The sequence below is a fragment of the Nerophis ophidion genome, linkage group LG01 (assembly GCF_033978795.1).
Source record: "Nerophis ophidion isolate RoL-2023_Sa linkage group LG01, RoL_Noph_v1.0, whole genome shotgun sequence".
Classification (NCBI taxonomy): domain Eukaryota; kingdom Metazoa; phylum Chordata; class Actinopteri; order Syngnathiformes; family Syngnathidae; genus Nerophis; species Nerophis ophidion.
The window spans coordinates 11,619,394-11,643,650 of record NC_084611.1 but is presented as its reverse complement, the minus strand read 5'-3'; the positions used below and the strand labels follow the sequence as shown (position 1 = coordinate 11,643,650).

The 24,257-nt window shown below is 43.1% G+C and overlaps 1 protein-coding gene across 1 annotated transcript in view; it reads right to left on the bottom strand.

The window, feature by feature from the left end:
• LOC133550031 (phospholipid-transporting ATPase ID-like) overlaps positions 1-22,090 on the bottom strand; it is a 122,328-nt gene extending 100,238 nt beyond the window's left edge. Inside the window, exon 1 of the mRNA XM_061896030.1 lies at positions 21,956-22,090. The gene's annotated coding sequence lies outside the window, so the exon portion shown is untranslated. The remainder of the gene's footprint in view (positions 1-21,955) is intronic.
• Positions 22,091-24,257: the final 2,167 nt, after the last annotated feature.

The window sequence follows — 24,257 nt, the reverse complement described above, 5'->3', positions numbered from 1 at the left end:
TTTGGTGTGACTCGGCCGGGGTTTGAACTCAGAACCTACCGATCTCAGGGCAGACACCGAGTAATGCTGTTTAGATCCTTTATATGACCCGAGCACTCTGCAGTTTTTAGGAACCTACTGGTGAACAAAACTGCTCAAAGATCCTTATATGACAGGAACGTTCTGGTGTTTTAAGAACCTTCTTACTTACCATTTTATGACTTAAACAGTTTTCGGAATCTACGTTTATGGGGCTTTTAACAACACTCCTTATCGAAACAAAGATCTAGTTCTTCTAGCTCTTTCCATGTGCAGTGAAATGAAAGCCAGAGCTAATAGATGTTTACTGAACACGGCTGCACAAAGCAAAGTCTGCAACCTGAGCCCACTTGTCACAGTTCACCTGTGACCGGCTGAGGGGGGGTCGGGGGTCGGGGGTTGGAGTTCGCACGCATGAATGACCGTCTTGTCCCGATTTGTGATCTCCGGTTCCCCGCCTAAACACTGCGTCTATTATCGGTTTTGCAGGAGGAAACAGAGACCCCCCCCCCCCCCCCCCCCCCACCTGAGTGGGTGTTTACTGCCTCCGTCAGTATGTCTCTGCAGCACCCAGCATTGTCCCACCCACACAACCATCTGATTGGTTACAAGCAGAGCGGTAACAGCCAATCAGCAGTGCGTATTCAGAGGGCATGTAAAGGGTTTTTAGCGGGTAAGGCAGCGGACTCTCCCCAAATGATAATAAACACCCCCCAGTCAGCTACGTTCTAGAAACAAGCAGCAGCTCAGCTCGCTCGCAGTCCTTGAGGCGAAGACTAATTAGCTATTAGCGTAACGTTAGCTCACTGTGCGGTGTGCGTGTGTGTGTGTTACGGACAGAAAAGCCCTGTGTCTGAGAGAAAGACAAGCATTATTGACTTACACTTAACAACTAAGTTATTTCACTTGACCCTTTTCTGTGTTGATTGAGCTGTGTTAAAGCAGCTAAAAAGGACATTGTGTTAAATGAAGAGTTTCTGTTTTCTAATAGTTGATATAATAATGTAAGTGCATCATTAGCCTACATGAACTCCATGGTGTTCGGGGATGAATAGTCTCTCCTATTGCTATTGTACAAATGTTTGTACTATTTGTTCAGCAATAGTTACATTAATCATTAGTAATGTAGCAGCCTAGATTTGAATGGCAGGGTCCCTGCTATCACAAAAAAATCTGGTATTATCTTCGACCCAACTCTCTCCTTTGAGTCACACATTAAAAGCGTTACTAAAACGGCCTTCTTTCATCTCCGTAATATCGCTAAAATTCGCTCCATTTTGTCCACTGAAGACGCCGAGATCATTATCCATGCGTTTGTTACGTCTCGTCTCGATTACTGTAACATATTATTTTCGGGTCTCCCCATGTCTAGCATTAAAAGATTACAGTTGGTACAAAATGCGGCTGCTAGACTTTTGACAAGAACAAGAAAGTTTGATCACATTACGCCTGTACTGGCTCACCTGCACTGGCTTCCTGTGCACTTAAGATGTGACTTTAAGGTTTTACTACTTACGTATAAAATACTACACGGTCTAGCTCCATCCTATCTTGCCGATTGTATTGTACCATATGTCCCGGCAAGAAATCTGTGTTCAAAGGACTCTGGCTTATTAGTGATTCCTAGAGCCCAAAAAAAGTCTGCGGCTATAGAGCGTTTCCGTTCGGGCTCCAGTACTCTGGAATGCCCTCCCGGTAACAGTTCGAGATGCTACCTCAGTAGAAGCATTTAAGTCTCACCTTAAAACTCATCTGTATACTCTAGCCTTTAAATAGACCTCCTTTTTAGACCAGTTGATCTGCCGCTTCTTTCCTTTCTCCTATGTCCCCCCCCACAAGGGACGGGGTCCGGTCCGATGACCATGGATGAAGTACTGGCTGTCCAGAGTCGAGACCCAGGATGGACCGCTCGTCGGGACCCAGGATGGACCGCTCGCCTGTATCGATTGGGGACATCTCTACTCTGCTGATCCGCCTCCGCTTGAGATGGTCTCCTGTGGACGGGACTCTCGCTGCTGTCTTGGATCCGCTTTGAACTGAATTCTCGCGGCTGTGTTGGAGCCACTATGGATTGAACTTTCACAGTATCATGTTAGACCCGCTCGACATCCATTGCTTTCGGTCCCCTAGAGGGGGGGGGGTTGCCCACATCCGAGGTCCTCTCCAAGGTTTCTCATAGTCAGCATTGTCACTGGCGTCCCACTGGGTGTGAATTCTCCCTGCCCACTGGGTGTGAGTTTTCCTTGCCCTTTTGTGGGTTCTTTCCGAGGATGTTGTAGTCGTAATGATTTGTGCAGTCCTTTGAGACATTTGTGATTTGGGGCTATATAAATAAACATTGATTGATTGATTGATTGATGTTGATAAAAATATAACATTTACATAATAAAAATCAACTACAGGCTCCCCAAATGCTGTAGTAAATTAAGGAGAGACCCCAAAAGGGACAAGCGGTAGGAAATTGATGCATGGCTGGATGGAGTTGAGCATATATCAGCATGTAGCCCCACTTTAAACTTTTTTTTTTTTAAACGCTTATTGAAAACGCTTACTTACATTAAGTCATTAATTTGACTTTGTAAGTCATTATTTTAGTATCTCGGGTAACTAGGACTGTTTTGTTTTTACTTTACGGGAAAAAAATATGGAGATATATATCGCCATTCAGCAAATGGAGCGGAAAACACAACCAATGATGTAGGCTTTTTCATGCGACGAAGCCGGCCTACTTCACCACAGTCTGTAGTCTATTGCCCCCCGCCCCCCAGAGGTGATGGCGACAGGCCGGGTTACACCGATCCTTACACCCACCCACCCTCTTCCCCGGTCTGTCAGCCGGAGAGACACCACCTTAACTAACACATTTTTGGGGGAAAACACTGAATGCCACCTGTGCAACAAATCCAGTCGTGAAGTTTCCTCACTCCTATTTATTCCAAAGTCAACTTTATCACAAGAGAAGTGAAGAGTTTGGGAACAACAGCAACTCAGCCACCAAGTGGTAGGCCACGTAAACTGATAAGTGAGGGGTCGACGGATGCTGAAGCGCATTTTCTGCAATGTCAGTCGCTACAGAGCTCCAAACTTCATGTGACCTTCCAATTAGCCCACGTTCTCTACGCAAAGAGTTTCATGGAATGGGTTTCCATGGCTGAGCAGCTGCATCTAAGCCATACATCACCCAAGTCTAATGCAAAGTGTGGGATGCTGTGTGTAAAAGCACGTCGCCACTGGACTCTCGAGCAGTGGCGACGCCTTCATAGCTCGGTTGGTAGAGCGGCCGTGCCAGCAACTTGAGGGTTGCAGGTTCGATTCCCGCTCACGCCATCCTAGTCATTGCCGTTGTGTCCTTGGGCAAGACACTTTACCCACCTGCTCCCAGTGCCACCCACACTGGTTTAAATGTAACTTAGATATTGGGTTTCACTATGTAAAGCGCTTTGAGTCACTAGAGAAAAGCGCTATATAAATATAATTCACTTCACTTCTCTGGACTGATGATTGTTTGGGTGTCTGCTTGCATTGCTTATGCTTTTGGAGTGTACGTTTTTTTCTATCACATATGAAAGATGTTATTAATAAATCTCTTATATGTAAAAACTTTTAGCAACATGCATGTTCATGCATTTTTGCATGCATTTGTGAAGGACTACAGAAGCACCTTGTCAACGCGAGTATTTCCTTCGACGTGCTGAACATACAAACCCCGTTTCCATGTGAGTTGGGAAATTGTGTTAGATGCAAATATAATAAGAATACAATGATTTGCAAATCCTTTTCAACCCAAATTCAGTTGAATGCGCTACAAAGACAAGATATTTGATGTTCAAACTCATAAACTTTATTTTTTTTTTGCAAATAATAAATAACTTAGAATTTCATGGCTGCAACACATGCCAAAGTAGTTGGGAAAGGGCATGTTCACCACTGTGTTACATCACCTTTTCTTTTAACAACACTCAATAAACGTTTGAGAACTGAGGAAACTAATTGTTGAAGCTTTGAAAGTGGAATTCTTTCCTATTCTTGTTTTATGTAGAGCTTCAGTCCTTCAACAGTCCCCGCTGTCGTATTTTACGCTTCATAATGCGCCACACATTTTCCATGGGAGACAGGTCTGGACTGCAGGCGGGCCAGGAAAATACCCGCACTCTTTTTTTACGAAGCCACGCTGTTGTAACACGTGGCTTGGCATTGTTTTGCTGAAATAAGCAGGGGCGTCCATGATAACGTTGCTTGGATGACAACATATGTTGCTCCAAAACCTGTATGGACCATTCAGCATTAATGGTGCCTTCACAAATGTGTAAGTTACCCATGCCTTGGGCACTAATGCACCCCCATACCATCACAGATGCTGGATTTTTAACTTTGCGTCGATGACAGTCTGGATCAAGGTTGCCCATTACGTCAATCGCCAGCTACCAGTCGATATCGGAGGGTGTGATAGGCATTAAAAAAATAGACATAAAAATGAGCAATCATCAATCTTCAATCAATCATCAATCAATGTTTATTTTTATAGCCCCAAATCACAAATGTCTCAAAGGACTGCACAAATCATTACGACTACAACATCCTCGGAAGAACCCACAAAAGGGCAAGGAAAACTCACACCCAGTGGGCAGGGAGAATTCACATCCAGTGGGACGCCAGTGACAATGCTGACTATGAGAAACCTTGGAGAGGACCTCAGATGTGGGCAACCCCCCCTCTAGGGGACCGAAAGCAATGGATGTCGAGCGGGTCTAACATGATACTGTGAAAGTTCAATCCATAGTGGCTCCAAGACAGCAGTGAGAGTCCCGTCCACAGGAAACCATCTCAAGCGGATCAGCAGCGTAGAGATGTCCCCAACCGATACAGGCGAGCGGTCCATCCTGGGTCCCGACGAGCGGTCCATCCTGGGTCTCGACTCTGGACAGTCAGTACTTCATCCATGGTCATCGGACCGGACCCCCTCCACAAGGGAGGGGGGGACATAGGAGAAAGAAAAGAAGCGGCAGATCAACTGGTCTAAAAAGGAGGTCTATTTAAAGGCTAGAGTATACAGATGAGTTTTAAGATGAGACTTAAATCACCAAGACTTCACTTTCGTCAGTTGTTCGACATTCTCGGCACCCGAGGATCTTGTGAGATGACGCCGGCTGCTGTGAGCTCATATTTAAGAAAAAAAATCACTCACAGGATGGAGAGAAACACTTTTTATTTCAACAGACTCTTGGGCCGTACCTGCCGTCAAAACTCTAAAGACCGACAGCACAGTTCCTGTCTTCACAATAAAAGATCTGCTTCATCCTGCCTGTGCTAACAAAATAAGAGTCTGAGAAAACTAGCGTACACAAGCTAGCAAGCTACGGAGTTCGATGCCAATGTATTTCTCCCCCGCCCTCAGCGACCGCTCCCTCTCCTCGCTCGCCCACTCACTGACGTCACTCACCTGCTGTCAACACATTAAAGGGCCACACACACATATGCTACGCTCATAACAAAGTGTTTAAAAAGGAGTATGCAAGTTGGACAAATAAGATGCCAAATCCAACCACTTTCATGTGGGATTGGACAGAAAGGAGGACTTTTTTTTCTCCTCCAGCACCACTGTCTGACTCCAATCAATGCAAGTCATCAGAATCAGGTAATACACCAACTTATATTCTTGCCTTCATGAAAGAAAGGAATCCATAAGTGTTAAACATGCTTGTATTATCATTAAACACATTTAACTTGTTAACAAAAATGTCCCTTTCATAAATTAATAAATATAAATTATAAATATGAATGCGGTAGATCTCCCCGACTTGGTCTATTGAAAAGTAGCTCGCCTGCAAAAAAAGTGTGAGCACCCCTGGTCTGGATGGTTCGCTTCCCCTTTGGTCCGGATGACACGATGTCGAATATTTCCAAAAACAATTTGAAATGTGGACTCGTCCATCCATCCATTTCTACCGCTTATTCCCTTTTGGGGCTGCGGGGGGCGCTGGCGCCTATCTCAGCTACAATCGGGCGGAAGGCGGGGTACACCCTGGACAAGTCGCCACCTCATCGCAGGGCCAACACAGATAGACAGACCACAGAACAATTTTCCACTTTGCGTCAGTCCATCTTAGATGATCTCGGGCCCAAAGAAGCCGGCGGCGTTTCTGGATGTTGTTGATAAATGGCGTTCGCTTTGCATAGTAGAGCTTTAACTTACACTTACAGATGTAGCGACCAACTGTATTTAGTGACAGTGGTTTTCTGAAGTGTTCCTGAGCCCATGTGGTGATATCCTTTAGAGAGTGATGTCGGTTTTTTAAACAGTGCCGTCTGAGGGATCGAAGGTCACGGTCATTCAATGCTGGTTTCCGGCCATGCCGCTTACGTGGAGTGATTTCTCCAGACTCTCTAAACCTTTTGGGGATATCATGGACCGTAGACGTTGAAATCCCTAAATTTCTTGCAATTTTTTGACTATTTGCCTTTCTTGTGAAAGACTTGAGCATTTTTTGGGAAGCTCTTTTTACACCCAATCATGGCACCCACCTATTCCCAATTAGCCTGCACACCTGTGGGATGTTCCAAATAAGTGTTTGATGAGCATTCCTCAATTTTATCAGTACTTATTGCCACCTTTCCCAACTTCTTTGTCACATGTTGCTGGCATGAAACTGTAAAGTTAATGATTATTTGCACAAAAAAAAAATGTTTATCAGTTTGAACATCAAATATGTTGTCTTTGTAGCATATTCAACTGAATATGGGTTGAAAATTATTTGCAAATCATTGTATTCTATTTATATTTGGGACCCAGGATGGACCGCTCGCCTGTATCGGTTGGGGACATCTCTACGCTGCTGATCCGCTTGAGATGGTTTCCTGTGGACGGGACTTTCACTGCTGTCTTGGAGCCACTATGGATTGAACTTTCACAGTATCATGTTAGACCCGCTCGACATCCATTGCTTTCGGTCCTCTAGAGGGGGGGGGGGGTTGCCCACATCTGAGGTCCTCTCCAAGGTTTCTCATAGTCAGCATTGTCACTGGCGTCCCACTGGATGTGAGTTTTCCTTGCCCTTTTGTGGGTTCTTCCGAGGATGTTGTAGTCGTAATGATTTGTGCAGTCCTTTGAGACATTTGTGATTTGGGGCTATATAAATAAACATTGATTGATTGATTGATTTACATCTAGCATGATTTCCCAACTCATATGGAAACAGGGTTTGTATTATCTCATTATTTCTATCTTGCAATATGACTTTTTTTTCGAAACATTTTGCACTGTTTTTTTTTTTGTTTTTTTTTGCTCTATGCTTTTTAACCTGTAAAAAATGTTGCAAACTTGCTATATAAAATCAAGTTGCCTTGCCTTGCCTTACCAGTACAAGACTGTCACATGTTTATACAGAATAAAAAACATGTCCTGTTTTTGCTCCCTTAAGATGTGATCAACATGGTACGGACGTCTATTAGCCTTGCAGCGATAGGTGCCTGAAACCAAACAACAGCCTACAGTTCAAGATAAGACAGCAGCTGTGTTTTCCCCCCCCCCCCTTCCTCGTGTTTCCTCTGTTGTGTCTAACGGCAAACACAACTGTGCGGAATAAAAAAAAAGGCCCTCTTTATAGGGAAAAAAAAAAAAAAGTCGGCATTTCTCGGACGAGTTGGCAAGAGAAAACATCTTTATCGGCCCACACACAAGTCCACCTTTGAGAGGAGTCCAGTTGGAAGAACTCCCACCAGAATTAACCAGCCCGGCGATAAAGTCCAAACAGACTCCCGCGTGTGCTTTTTCGGGAAATGCGAGACAATCTCTTGCGGGGGAGCTCGCATCGCTATCAGTAGCTCCTTGTTTTATCAGGCCGGCAGCTAATTATACACATAGTTTTGACAGCTTGTACGCTATCAGCAATATAGATATATATTCACAGAGAAGAAATAATAACACTGATGTACAGTCAGCCAGCGATTGTGCAAGTTCTCCCATTTAAAATATTGACAGAGGTCTGTAATGTTCAGCATAGGTACACTTCAACTGTGAGAGACAGAATGTGAAAAAAAAAATCCAGGTATTCACATTGTAGGAATTTTAAAGAATTTATTTGTAAACCATTCAAAGCTCTCACTGATGGAAGGAGGTTTTGTCTCAAAATCTCACGATACATGGCCCCATTCATTCTTTCCTTAACACGGATCAATCGTCCTGTCCCCTTCGCAGGAAAAACAGCCACAAAGCGTAAAGTTTCCACCCCCATGCTTCACAGTAGGTCTGGTGTTCTTGGGATGCAACTCAGTATTCTCCTTCCTCCAAACACGACGAGTTGAGTTGATACCAAAATGGATACATGGATGATACAGCAGAGGATTGGGAGACTGTCGTGTGGTTAGAAGAAAGCAAAATATAACTTATTGGTATAAACTCAACTCGTCGTGTTTGGAGGAAGAAGAATACTGAGTTGCATCCCAAGAACACCATACCTACTGTGAAGCATGGGGGTGGAAACATCATGCTTTGGGGCTGTTTTTCCGCTGAGGGGACAGGACGATTGGTCCGTGTTAAGGAAAGAATGAATGGGGCCATGTATCGTGAGATTTTGAGCCAAAACCTCCTTCCATCAGTGAGAGCTTTGAATGGTTGACCAAATACTTATTTTCCACCATAATTTACAAATAAATTCCTTAAAATTCCTACAATGTGTATTCCTGGATTTTTTTTTCACATTCTGTCTCTCACAGTTGAAGTGTACCTATGATGAAAATTACAGACCTCTGTCATCATTTTAAGTGGGAGAACTTGCACAATCGGTGGCTGACTAAATACTTTTTTGCCCCACTGTATATATATGTATGTATATATATATATATATATATATATATATATATATATATATATACATAAATTATGGTGGATTAACCGAAGGAGCGTTCAAAACAAGATGGAATAATCACAACGCCTCCTTTAGAAACCAGACTTTGCGGAATTCTACAGAACTCAGCGAACACATTTGGAACCTCAAAGACAACAATGTTGAATATTCAATAACATGGCAAATTCTTGCATCCAGCACACCTTACAACAGTGGTAATAAAAGATGCAACCTATGCTTAAAAGAGAAACTGTTTATTGTATATCATCCAGATCTATCATCCCTCAACAAGCGCAGTGAAATCATTTCAACATGCCGCCACAGACGGAAACACCTCCTAGGTAACACATGAGCCAATCACCACGCTCCTACGCCTGCCTGTACCCACCCACTCTGTGCCCTATATAAACCATTGTATGTGAATGCTTCCATTAAAATCTCCTGATGATTGAGGGAACCCCTCATGAAACAGTTCTGTAGAGATGAAGTAGTCTTGTGATTTTTTCCCACACCTACATATATATACCTATATATATATATATATATACATACAAACACACCTAATATACACCTTTGGTAAATGTGAATTATATTTATATAGCGCTTTTCTCAAGTGACTCAAAGCGCTTTACATAGTGAAACCCAATATCTAAGTTACATTTAAACCAGTGTGGGTGGCACTGGGAGCAGGTGGGTAAAGTGTCTTGCCCGAGGACACAACGGCAGTAACTAGGATGGCACAAGCGGGAATCGAACTTGCAACCCTCAAGTTGCTGGCACGGCCACTCTACCAACCGAGCCACGCTATGAGCTAAATCATGCTCAAAGTGTCTTTCTCAGTATTTATTTGGTCGGTTACACTAGAAGTTGTACACTTTCGCAGGTTTTATGACCAAAGGACTTTGCTAACTCTGGACCTGGTGCTCAGTGGCCTGAGATCGGCAGGTCGTGAGTTCAAACCCTGGACGAGTCATACCAAAGACTATAAAATGGGGACTTGTTACCTCTCTGCTTGGCACTCAGCATCAAGGGTCGGAATTGGGGATTAAATCACCAAAATGCTCACTGCTCCCCTCACCTCCCACCTGATGGGTCGAATGCAAAGGTTAATTTCACCACCTGTGTGTGTGACAGTCATTGGGCGATCCCCTGGATTCCCTGGCCCAAGACCGCCTCTCTACTCATGCTTGAACCCAGGAGAACTTCCAGACCTCTGTTCCCTCCCAGGTGGGCAAAACTTGCAGAACAGGTGCAACTTTTGCTCACCCTGATTAGAGACAGGTGAGCGTCCCGAACACCCTAAGCAGGTGAAAACAATAAGTAGCCAGGGCAACCAAACTCAGGCGTCACAAACAGGAACTAAAGGAGTCCAAAACTAACAGAAAATACAAAAACTGTATATCCATCCATCCATCCATCTTCTTCCGCTTATCCAAGGTTGGGTCGCGGGGGCAGCAGCCTAAGCAGGGAAACCCAGACTTCCCTCTCCCCAGCCACTTCGTCTAGCTCTTCCCGGGGGATCCCGAGGCGTTCCCAGGCCAGCCGGGAGACATAGTCTTCCTAACGTGTCCTGGGTCTTCCCCTGACCAGATGCCCGAACCACCTCATCTGGCTCCTCTCGATGTGGAGGAGCAGCGGCTTTACTTTGAGTTCCTCCCGGATGGCAGAGCTTCTCACCCTATCTCTAAGGGAGAGCCCAAGGAAACTCATTTCGGCCGCTTGTACCCGTGATCTTATCCTTTCGGTCATGACCCAAAGCTCATGACCATAGGTGAGGATGGGAACGTAGATCGACCGGTAAATTGAGAGCTTTGCCTTCCGGCTCAGCTCCTTCTTCACCACAACGGATCTGTACAACGTCCACATTACTGAAGACGCCGCACCGATCCAACTGTTGATCTCACGATCCACTCTTCCCCCACTCGTGAACAAGACTCCTAGGTTCTTGAACTCCTCCACTTGGGGCAGGGTTTCCAACCCAGCCCGGAGATGGCCTTCCACCCTTTTCCGGGCGAGAACCATGGATTCGGACTTGGAGGTGCTGATTCTCATTTCGGTCGCGAACCCATCCAGTGAGAGCTGAAGATCCCGGTCAGATGAAGCCATCAGGACCACATCATCTGCAAAAAGCAGAGACCTAATCCTGCGGTCACCAAACCGGAACGCCTTGACTGCGCCTAGAAATTCTGTCCATAAAAGTTATGAACAGAATCGATTCCGAAAAACTGTCTAATGGTAAAAAAAAAAAGTAAACCCACCTTTTAAACGCAAAACAAACATCGCCGTCAATATTAAGATAAGCGGTAGACACTGGACGGATGGAGACGGAGCCAACTTGAGATGCAAGTAAGTACTTTCAGGTTTATAAAACTAAGCTTCGCCATTTTCGCCGGTGAGGCTTCATCTGTTGATCAACAGAAGGCGTCGCCATAAAGCCACGCCACTCTCGGCGGGTCGCACCATGAGACGCGAACAATCCAGCTCTGAATTATTCACCTGACCCCTCATGCCCCCTTCTCATCTTACCTGATAAAACACTGACCTTTTCACTGACCTGCGCGGCTGACCGATCACCTCCAACCCATGCCTCATGTCGGTCTGCACCCTTCCCTACTTCATCTTCAGGACGGACGGATTTAAAAAGTCGCCATTCTTTTCGCGTGATACAATACACGGTGTAAAAATCTGTGGGCGACTGAACTAGGGACTATCCTGTATTGTAGTGATTGAGACTTTTATCAGTAGATTGCACAGCACAGTACATATCGTCGGAGAAAGTTGTACATGTAAACAAACTACGGTGAGTTCAAGGATCCATATGCCTGATTAGCACTCCATAGCAAGTCGATGACATCAACAAAGCTCACCTTTTGTGCATTCACGCACTTCATACATTTTTTGTTGGACAAAAATGAGACAAAGAAGGAGTAGCACAAAACCTGTCTTTCTGCGGCAGCGTCGGAGAAAGTTTTACACGTAAACAAATTACGGTGAGTTCAAGGATCAATATGCCTGATTAGCACTTCATAGCAAGTCAATAACATCAACAAAACTCACCTTTTGTGCATTCACGCACAGCATACATTTTTTGGTGGACAAAAATGAGACAAAGAAGGAGTGGCACAAAACCCGTCTTTCTGTGGCAGCGTCGGACAAAGTTGTACACGTAAACAAACTACGGTGAGTTCAAGGATCAATATGCCTGATTAGCACTTCATAGCAAGTCAATAACATCGACAAAGCTCACCTTTTGTGCATTCACGCACAGTATAAAACGTTTGGTGGACAAAAATGAGACATTAAAGAAATGGTACAAAACCCATCTTTCTGTGGCAGCGTCGGACAAAGTTGTACACGTAAACAAACTACGGTGAGTTCAAGGATCCATATGCCTGATTAGCACTTCATAGCAAGTCAATAACATCGACAAAGCTCACCTTTTGTGCATTCACGCACAGTATACATTTTTTGATGGACAAAAATGAAACATTAAAGAAATGGTACAAAACCCATCTTTCTGTGGCAGCGTCGGAGAAAGTTGTACACGTAAACAAACTACGGTGAGTTCAAGGATCAATATGCCTGATTAGCACTCCATAGCAAGTCGATAACATCAACAAAGCTCACCTTTTGTGCATTCACGCACAGTATTAAACGTTTGGTGGACAAAAATGAGACATAAAAGAAATGGTACAAAACCCATCTTTCTGTGGCAGCGTCGGAGAAAGTTGTACATGTAAACAAACTACGGTGAGTTTAAGGATCAATATGCCTGATTAGCACTCCATAGCAAGTCGATAACATCAACAAAGCTCACCTTTTGTGCATTCACGCACAGTATAAAACGTTTGGTGGACAATAATGAGACATAAAATAAATGGTACAAAACCATCTTTCTGTGGCAGCGTCGGACAAAGTTGTACACGTAAACAAACTACGGTGAGTTCAAGGATCCATATGCCTGATTAGCACTTCATAGCAAGTCAATAACATCGCCAAAGCTCAATTTTTGTGCATTCACGCACAGCATAAATATTTTGGTGGACAAAAATGAGACAAAGAAGGAGTGGCACAAAAACCCGTCTTTCTGTGGCAGCGTCAGAGAAAGTTGTACACGTACACAAACTACGGTGAGTTCAAGGATCAATATGCCTGATTAACACTTCATAGCAAGTCAATAACATCAACAAAGCTCACCTTTTGTGCATTCACGCACTTCATACATTTTTTGTTGGACAAAAATGAGACAAAGAAGGAGTAGCACAAAACCTGTCTTTCTGCGGCAGCGTCGGAGAAAGTTGTACACGTAAACAAACTACGGTGAGTTCAAGGATCAATATGCCTGATTAGCACTCCATAGCAAGTCGATAACATCAACAAAGCTCACCTTTTGTGCATTCACGCACAGCATACATTTTTTGGTGGACAAAAATGAGACAAAGAAGGAGTGGCACAAAACCTGTCTTTCTGTGGCAGCGTCGGAAAAAGTTGTACACGTAAACAAACTACGGTGAGTTCAAGGATCAATATGCCTGATTAGCACTCCATAGCAAGTCGATAACATGAACAAAGCTCACCTTTTGTGCATTCACGCACAGTATAACACGTTTGGTGGACAAAAATGAGACATTAAAGAAATGGTACAAAACCCATCTTTCTGTGGCAGCGTCAGAGAAAGTTGTACACGTAAACAAACTACCGTGAGTTTAAGGATCAATATGCCTGATTAGCACTTCACAGCAAGTCAATAACATCAACAAAGCTCACCTTTTGTGCATTCACGCACAGTATAAAACATTTGGTGGACAAAATGAGACATAAAAGAAATGGTACAAAACCTATCTTTCTGTGGCAGCGTTGGAAAAAGTTGTACACGTAAACAAACTACGGTGAGTTCAAGGATCAATATGCCTGATTAGCACTCCATAACAAAATGGGCCGTACGGGGGTTGCCGACTCAGTGGCCTAGAGGTTAGAGTGTCCGCCTGAGATCGGTAGGTCGTGAGTTCAAACCCCGGCTGAGTCATACCAAAGACTATAAAAACATCCTCACATTGTTTACAATGTGAGCCTCCAGCAGCAAGAGCTATTCGGACCGAGAAAGCGACAATTTCCCCCATTAATTTGAAATTTAAAATGATAATTTAGTAAACTAAAAAGGCCGTATTGGCATGTGTTGCAATGTTAATATTTCATCATTGATATATAAACTATCAGACTGCGTGGTCTCTAGTAGTGGCTTTCAGTAGACCTTTAAGAGTGACGGATGAGGCGAAAATACAACCTTGCCTACTGTATATTATATAGATTGACCTTTGTTTACAAGTTTAGATAGCAGGACACCCCGTTTAAATGAACAGATGTCCGATAATGGCTTTATTTTACCGATATCCGATATTGTCCAACTCTTTATTACCAGTACTGATATATACAGTTATGAATGAACACATAATTTTTTTTTTTAACATGCCTCAAAACAGCAGCTTGGAATTTGGGACATGCTCTCCCTGAGAGAGCATGAGGAGGTTGAAGTGTTTGCCAAACAAACACATACCAATCGACGGATTAAAGTACAACACTGGGGGGGGGGGGGGGGGGGGGCAGAGTTTTTAGGAGGTAGCTGGGGTATATATTGTAGTGTCCCAGAAGAGCTAGTGCTGCTCTATAGTTTCATGTCCTAAGTTTTTGCCTTAGCTTCCGTGTGCGATGGGCACGCTTGCCTCTGGGTTGTTTTCTGTTTTTTTGTACCCTTTTGAGTTTTGGGAAATAAATATGTTCCTACTAGGGGTGTGGGAAAAAATCGATTCGAATTTGAATCGCGATTCTCACCTTGTGCGATTCAGAATCTAGTCTCATTTTTTTTTTAATTGTTTTTTTTTTATCAATCCAACCAATAGAGATGCGCGGTTTGCGGTCTTATCCGTGGATAAACCGCGGGTCGGGCGGGTGACATGACGAAAAAATTGATTTTAATTAGAATCGGGCCGGTGGCGGTTGAACCATCCGGAAATATTTGATATACATGGTTCTGGGATCGGTATCCTTTGCCATTCAAAGAGCCATTTAAGACCCGTCTCACAAAGCGAAGAAGACAATAAGAGACGCTGATATTCTCTAGAATGACTACCGGCGGTCACCCAGATAATAAGTATTAGGGCGTGCTATGAAGTCATTGACTTTGTCGCCCTCTACAGCATGGTTGCGATATAAACAATTTGAACACTCTTAGTAATATGCGCCATGCTGTGAAGCCACACCAAACAAGATTGACAAACACAACAAATACCCAGAATCCTTTGTATGCATGACAATTCCTGACTATTTTATACACCCCGCTAGCAGCAAACAACAGTATCAATATTAGTTATAATTTCAGCATAGCAGTGATTAAAAATCCCTCGTTGACATTATCATTAGAGATTTATAAATGTAGTCCAATGTTTTCACAAAGATAAAATAACTCATATTTTTGGTTTGTTTAATAGTTAAAACAAATTTACATTATTACAATCAGTTGATAAAACATTGTCCTTTACAATTATAAAAGCTTTTTTTTTTTTTAAAAACTACTACTCTGCTAGCATGTCAGCAGACTGGGATAGATCCTGCTGAAATCCTATGTATTGAATGAATCCAGAATCGTTTTGAATCCAGAATCGCGTTGAATCGGAAAAAAATCGATTTATAATCGAATCGCGACCCCAAGAATCGATATTGAATCGAATCATGGGACACCCAAAGATTCCCAGCCCTAGTTCCTACCATCACGCCTTGTCCGGAATAGTCCTAATTGCTTCCCGGGAGAACAAACCTGACGCCAGGACGACTGACTGGCAAAGACAGGCTTAAATCATTTTCTTCTTGATTAGAGCAGGTGCGTTTCTCGCACACCAGAAGCAGGTGAAACTTATAAGTCGCCATGGTAACTAAACAAACAAGGGAGCGCAAACAGGAACGACAAGAGCTCAAAGCTAACAAAAACATAATCCATACCACCGATCATGACAAACATGACACTGCCATATTTATTATTGAAGTCACAAAGTGCATTACTTTTTTTTTAACATGCCTCAAAACAGCAGCTTGGAATTTGGGACATGCTCTCCCTGAGATAATCCTGATACCCATCACAACTACGGGAAATACTATACTTTGACTTTCACCAAGTGCATTTCTTTTTTTTAAAAACATGCCTCAAAACAACAGCTACAAAAACAATGAAGGCACACAGCTTCAGTCCAGAGTATACTAGAGCATACTCGGCAACCTTGAGACCTCCAAAATCAGAATATGAGGTGGGGCGAATGGGGGGAGTGTATTTTGTAGTGTCCCGGAAGACTTATTGCTGCATAGGGTTCTGGGTATTAGTTATGTTGTGTTCATGTTGTGTTACGGTGCGGATGTTCTCCCGAAATGTGTTTGTCATTCTTGTTTGGTGCGGGTTCACAGTGTGGCGCATATTTGTAACAGTGTTAAAGTTGTTTACACGGCCACCCTCAGTGTGAACTGTATGGCTGTTTGCCAAGTATGCCTTGCATTCACTTTTTTGTGTGAAAAGCCGTAGCTATTATGTGACTGGGCCGGCACGCAAAGCCAGTGCCTTTAAGGTTTATTGGCGCTCTGTACTTCTCCCTACGTCCGTGTAAACAGCGGTGTTTTACAAACTCACATATTTTACTTTTTGAAACCGATACCGATAATTTCCAATATTACATTTTAAGGCATTTATCGGCCGAGGCAGTCCGATATCAACAGACATTCCCAGTTTAAACTGTGCAAAGCTCGATTTTTGTTTCCTCTGACATCACATGGACAAAGATAAGACCTTCTGGAGGAAAGTTCTGTGGTCAGATGAAACAAAAATTGAGCTGTTTGGCCACAAAACCCAGCAATATGTTTGGAGGAGAAAAGGTGAGGCCTTTAAACCCAGGAACACCATACCTACCGTCAAGCATGGTGGTGGTAGTATTATGCTTTGGGCTTGTTTTTCTGCCAAAGGAACTGGTGCTTTAGTAAATGGAACAACGAAAGAGGAGGATTAGCTCCAAATTCTTCAGGACAAGCTAAAATCATCAGCCTGGAGGTTGGGTCTTGGGCGCAGTTGGGTGTTCCAACAGGACAATGACGTCAATAGTGATAAAGGAATGGCTAAATCAGGCTAGAATGAAGGTTTCAGAATGCTCCTCACAATGACCTGACTTAAATGCGTGGGCAATGCTGAAGAAACAAGTCCATGTCAGAAAACCAACACATTTAGCTGAACTGCACCAATTTTGTCAAGAGGAGTGGTCAAAAAATCAATCAGAAGCTTGTGGATGGCTACCAAAAGCGCCTTATTGCAGTGAAACTTGCCAAGGGACATGGAACCGAATATCAACATTGCTGTATGTATACTTTTGACCCAGCAGATTTTCAGTAGAGCCATAATAAATTCATAAAATAACCAAACTTCATGAATGTTATGTTATTTTGTTAGTATGTGCTCCAATCACTCTGTCACAAAATATCATTTCTGTTTACATCACGTCCGAAAAGGAGCAGGAAGAAAAAGCTTATTCAATCCTACCCCTTTCCCACTTAAGAGCGTTTACAAATTTATACAATTATTTAATGACCTTTTTTATAGTAAAGTGGCAACCGTGAATGAGTAAAACAACTAATATGTAATGATTTAAGTCAGTCATTATTAACATACTGAAATGAATAATATGTTATTTTTAATCAGGTTGAAAGTATTTCTCTTAGTTCTTCTTCTTTGTACTTTGTGAGCACTATTTATTTGAACAACTTCTTAAACTGGATCATATCAGTACAATGTTTAACTACTTTACTTAATCCATTCCATAATTTAATTCCACATACTAATATGCTAAAGGTTCTAAGTGTTTAACATTCATACAAATGTTTTACATTTTATTTTCCTCTAAACTCATATTTCTTCTCTTTAGTTGAGAAGAATTATCGCACATTATTTTGTAGCAGGTTATAGTTTGCTTTGTGCATCAATTTAGCTGTTTGCAAATTTACCAAATTATCGAACTTTAATGTTTTTGACTTAATAGATAAAGGGTTTTTATGTTCTCAATATCCAACATTATGAATCAGTCTGATTGATCTTTTTTGTAACGAATGGAGTGCACATTTGTAGTTGTTTCTCAAAATTTCTGCACACAACTATATATATTTATATATATATATATATATATATATATATATATATATATATGTCTTGATTGGATTATCACCTGGCAAATTCTTGCATCCAGCACACCTTACAACAGTGGTAATAAAAGATGCAACCTATGCTTAAAAGAGAAACTGTTTATTATATATCATCCAGACCTGTCATCCCTCAACAAGCGCAGTGAAATCATTTCAACATGCCGCCACAGACGGAAACACCTCCTAGGTAACACGTGAGCCAATCACCACGCCCCTACGCCTGCCTGTACCCACCCACTCTGTGCCCTATATAAACCATTGTATGTGAATGCTTCCATTAAAATCTCCTGATGATTGAGGGAACCCCTCATGAAACAGTTCTGTAGAGATGAAGTAGTCTTGTGATTTTTCCTACATATATATATATATTCAAACTATGTAATATTAAACAGGCACTGAGTGAGCACTATATGTCCATCATGTCCTCATGTGTCATGTCTTTTTATTTTTTTCAGGCTATAATGTGCAATAATTTAATGTGTATATGTATATATATATATGCATATGTATGGACATATGCATTTATATAGATACATATATTAATTTTTTTATCTTTTTTTTTTTTTTGCTATTTATATTACCAAATTATTGCGCATGCACCTTAGGGAATCTGCTCCAATTTTGTTGTTCTTTGAACCTGTCCACTGTAATAATGAGAATACAACTCATTTACTTTAGAAAAGAGAAGTGTGTCATACTTCTCTTTTTGCCTTATTTGTATTTGACTTTATTCAATGTTTGGGTGGAATCTGATTAAACAAAGCCAGTTTTCTTTTAAGTATTATAAAAAAATTTCGGAGCTGTTTATTTTATGGAAGACGAGTCATAGAACTATATATATATGTATGTATATATATATATATTACAGCTGTGAATCTTTGGGCTCCAATACAAATCAATACTTGTTTTTCAATAACATCGGGTCCCAGTTCTATGACTCGTCTTCCATAAAATAAACAGCTCTGATATTTTTTGTTTGTTTAACGAGCATCTGTGCTAAAGCAGTTTACTGTACACCAATTGTCATTTTTCTTAAAAAACGTGGCCTCGACTTCTGCATTCACGCACAGTATAAAACGTTTGGTGGACAAAAAATGAGACATAAAATAAATGGTACAAAACCCATCTTTCTGTGGCAGCGTCTGAGAAAGTTGTCCATGTAAACAAACTACCGTGAGTTTAAGGATCGATATGCCTGATTAGCACTCCATAGCAAGTCAATAACATCAACAAAGCTCACCGTTGTGCATTCATGCACAGTATAAAATGTTTGGTGGACAAAAATGAGACAAAAAAGAAATGGTACAAAACCCATCTTTCTGTGGCAGCGTCGGAGAAAGTTGTACATGTAAACAAACTACCGTGAGTTTAAGGATCAATATGCCTGATTAGCACTTCATAGCAAGTCAATAACATCCACAAAGCTCACCTTTTGTGCATTCACGCACAGCATACATTTTTTGGTGGACAAAAATGAGACAAAGAAGGAGTGGCACAAAACCTGTCTTTCTGTGGCAGTGTCTGAGAAAGTTGTACGTGTAAACAAACGACGGTGAGTTCAAGGATCAAGTCAATAACATCAACTCTGCTCACCGTTGCGCATTCACGTACAGTATAAAACTTTTGGTGGACAAAAATGAGACAAAGAAAGAGTGGCACAAAACCCGTCTTTCTGTGGCAGCGTCGGAAAAAGTTGTACACGTAAACAAACTATGGTGAGTTCAAGGATCAATATGCCTGATTAGCACTCCATAACATAACGGGCCGTACGGGGGTTGCCTACTCAGTGGCCTAGAGGTTAGAGTGTCCTCCCTGAGATCGGTAGGTCTTGAGTTCAAACCCCGGCCGAGTCATACCAAAGACTATAAAAATTGGAACCGTTACCTCCCTGCCAGGTACTCAGCATCAAGGGTTGGAATTGGGGGTTAAATCACCCAAAATTAATCCAGGGCGTGGCCTGGCTGCTGCTCACTGCTCCCCTCACCTCTCAGGGGGATGATGGGTCAAATGCAGAGTATAATTTCACCACACCTAACACGTTCGGTGGACCAAAATAACACAAAGAAGGAGTGGCACAAAACTCGTCTTTCTGTGGCAGCGTCGGAGAAAGTTGTACATGCAAACAAACTACGGTGAGTTTAAGGATCAACATGCCTGATTAGCACTCCTTAGCAAGTCAATAACATCAACAAAGCTCACCTTTTGTGCATTCACGCACAGCATAAAACGTTTGGTGGACAGAAATGAGACAAAAAAGAAATGGCACAAAACCCATCTTTCTGTGGCAGCGTCTGAGAAAGTTGTACATGTAAACAAACGACGGTGAGTTCAAGGATCAAGTCAATAACATCAACTCTGCTCACCGTTGCGCATTCACGTACAGTATAAAACTTTTGGTGGACAAAAATGAGACAAAGAAAGGGTGGCACAAAACCCGTCTTTCTGTGGCAGCGTCGGAAAAAGTTGTACACGTAAACAAACTATGGTGAGTTCAAGGATCAATATGCCTGATTAGCACTCCATAACATAACGGGCCGTACGGGGGTTGCCTACTCAGTGGCCTAGAGGTTAGAGTGTCCTCCCTGAGATCGGTAGGTCTTGAGTTCAAACCCCGGCCGAGTCATACCAAAGACTATAAAAATTGGAACCGTTACCTCCCTGCCAGGTACTCAGCATCAAGGGTTGGAATTGGGGGTTAAACCACAGAAAATTAATCCCAGGGCGCCGCCACCGCTGCTGCTCACTGCTCCCCTCACCTCCCAGGGGGATGATCAAGGGTGATGGGTCAAATGGAGAGTATAATTTCGCCACACCTAACACGTTTGGTGGACAAAAATAACACAAAACTCGTCTTTCTGTGGCAGCGTCGGAGAAAGTTGTACATGTAAACAAACTACGGTGAGTTTAAGGATCAACATGCCTGATTAGCACTCCTTAGCAAGTCAATAACATCAACAAAGCTCACCTTTTGTGCATTCACGCACAGTATAAAACGTTTGGTGGACAAAAAATGAGACAAAGATGCAGTGGCACAAATGCAAATAATAATTTTGCCACACCTAGTGTGTGTGTGTGACAATCCTTGGTACTTTAACTTAGCATAGCCCGGTTGGTAGAGTGGCCGTGCCAGCAACTTGAGGGTTGCAGGTTCGATTCCTGCTTGTGCCATCCTAGTCACTGCCGTTGTGTCCTTGGGCACGACACTTTACCCACCTGCTCCCGGTGCCACCCACACTGGTTTAAATGGAACTTAGATATTGGGTTTCACTATGTAAAGCGCTTTGAGTCACTAGAGAAAAGCGCTATATAAATATAATTCACTTCACTTCACAACTTTAACTGTAGGTATATATGTACATAGATATATAAAGGTATATACATCCATCCATCCATTTTCTACTGCTTGTACCCTTTGGGGTCACGGGGGGGTGCTGGAGCACATCTCAGCTGCATTTGAGCAGAAGGTGGAGTACAACCTGGACAAGTCGCAACCTCAGTATATATATATATAGGTATATATGTACATAAAATCGCCACACCTCGTGTGTGTGTGACAATCATGGAGTAGTTTCACTTTAACTTTGCTGACCGCCACTCTAATCACGTTTATTAGTCGCATTTATTGTTATTGCTGCCTTTTATTTTAAAGGCAAGCACTTTTTCCTCCACTTCAAGGACGTTTCTAAAGTGAAACAAAGAGTGTGAGCCGTGTGGGGAAAGTCGTTGAAAAAAAGAGAAGAAGCGGCAGCCGATGACCTCAGAGTTCCTCTCGCAACTTCTACTCCGTTACTTTCTGTTAAAAAACAGAAAACTTACCCTTTGACCCCTACCACTACTACCACCACCCCAGAGGGAGTCAGGAGGGGACTTACCAGGCTCCCCAAGCCCGGGGTTAGCAGCTCGGCTCCTTGCTGATGAAGTGTGGTCTTCCAGCGCCGAGTCGGAATAATGTTTTCCTTCTGCTCCTCGACCGGCGGGCTGAAACCCCCTCCTCCGTTTCCTCTCTTGTCTCCTCCCCTTCGTCGCCTCGTCTCCTCCCTCCTCTTGGCCAGAAGTGGTTTAAAAAGCATTTCTGGCACAGGAACACGGAAGCACACCACAAAAAAGTCTGTAACAAGTCACAAATTAAGAGGAGCCTGCACACAAAAATGGCTTTTTTTTCACTGAAAGAGTTACTTGCAAGGGTCAAATAAACAACAATGTGTCATAGAAATCTGCGTTCAAAAGACTCCGGCTTATTAGTGATTCCTAGAGCTCAAAAAAAGTCTGCGGGCTATAGAGCGTTTTCCGTTCGGGCTCCAGTACTCTGGAATGCCCTCCCGGTAACAGTTCGCGATGCCACCTCAGTAGAAGCATTTAAGTCTCATCTTAAAACTCATCTGTATACTCTAGCCTTTAAATAAACCTCCTTTTTAGACCAGTTGATCTGCCGCTTCTTTTCTTTCTCCTATGTCCCCCCCTCCCTTGTGGAGGGGGTCCGGTCCGATGACCATGGATGAAGTACTGACTGTCCAGAGTCGAGACCCAGGATGGACCGCTCGTCGGGACCCAGGATGGACCGCTCGCCTGTATCGGTTGGGGACATCTCTACGCTGCTGATCCGCTTGAGATGGTTTCCTGTGGACGGGACTCTCACTGCTGTCTTGGAGCCACTATGGATTGAACTTTCACAGTATCATGTTAGACCCGCTCGACATTCATTGCTTTCGGTCCCCTAGAGGGGGGGGGTTGCCCACATCTGAGGTCCTCTCCAAGGTTTCTCATAGTCAGCATTGTCACTGGCGTCCCACTGAATGTGAATTCTCCCTGCCCACTGGGTGTGAGTTTTCCTTGCCCTTTTGTGGGTTCTTCCGAGGATGTTGTAGTCGTAATGATTTGTGCAGTCCTTTGAGACATTTGTGATTTGGGGCTATATAAATAAACATTGATTGATTGATAACATTTGTTACATTTTAATCAAAGTTAGCATTTTTTTTTTTTTTTTAAAGCAGTGCTCATAAAGGTGTATTTAAGTCATGGTCCTGGGGTCCAAAACTGGCCCGCCGCATCATTTTAAGTGATAATAACAATACATAATTATTACAAGGATCAATATGCCTGATTAGCACTCCATAACAAGTCAATAACGTCAACAAAGCTCGCCTTTGTGCGTTCACGCACAGTATAAAACGTTTGGTGGACAAAAATGAGACGATGAGGGAGTGTCCCAAAACCCGTTTTTCTGTGGCAGCGTCGGAGAAAGTTGTCATTGGCGGTCACTCGAACGAGTACGACGATCCTCCTGGTAGGGGGTGAATCCCTTTATGGAGGATGCCTGTGCGTGACTTTGTTTTTCGTGGAGTAGACTGGTGACCACACGATCCTTGACCTTAATCGGGTCAAGGTCCAGTGGCATGGAGTCCAAGCTGACTGGGGGCCCTTTTCTGCTGCAGCCTTCCTCCGCCATCGCAGCCGTTGTGGTAGTTCTTAAAATCTACCGGCTTCCGCCTGCTCCGCCGTTGAGGTTTTCACCGTATTCCTGGCTAGGGGGCAGTCAGGTACTAGGCCTTTGCCAAGGCCCGCCTGGGGTCACAGTAGTAAAGGTGTTAACCTCCTAGTGCCCCAAGACCCCCAAAGAGGAGCCTCCACTGCCGGATGCATTTTAACGTCATTCCTAGGGTGTATAGATATTAACCCACCGGTGTCAAAGTCATGGTCCCGGGGTCCAGAACTGGCCCGCCGCATCATTTTAAGTGATAATAATAATAATACATAATTATTACTAGGATCAATATGCCTGATTAGCACTCCATAACAAGTCAATAACGTCGACAAAGCTCAATTTTGTGCATTCACGCACAGTATAAAACGTTTGGTGGACAAAAATGGGACGATGAGGGAGTGGCACAAAACCCGTCTTTCTGTGGCGGAATATAAGAATGTGAATGACTATGAGAAACCTTGGAGAGGACCGCAGATGTGGCTGAGGTTTTTACCGTATCCCTGGCTAGGGGGCGGTCAGGTACTAGGCTTTTGCTAAGGGTCACCTGTGTCAGGCTTGTCCCTGACAGTTTGGTTTATGTCTTAGTTTTTCCTCTGCAGTTGTCTTTGTTTCCTGTCTTTATTTCCTGTCAGCGCTCTTATTTTGTCTGTTTCCTGTTTTTCTCCTTGGGCGTCGTTTACCCTCAGCTGCGG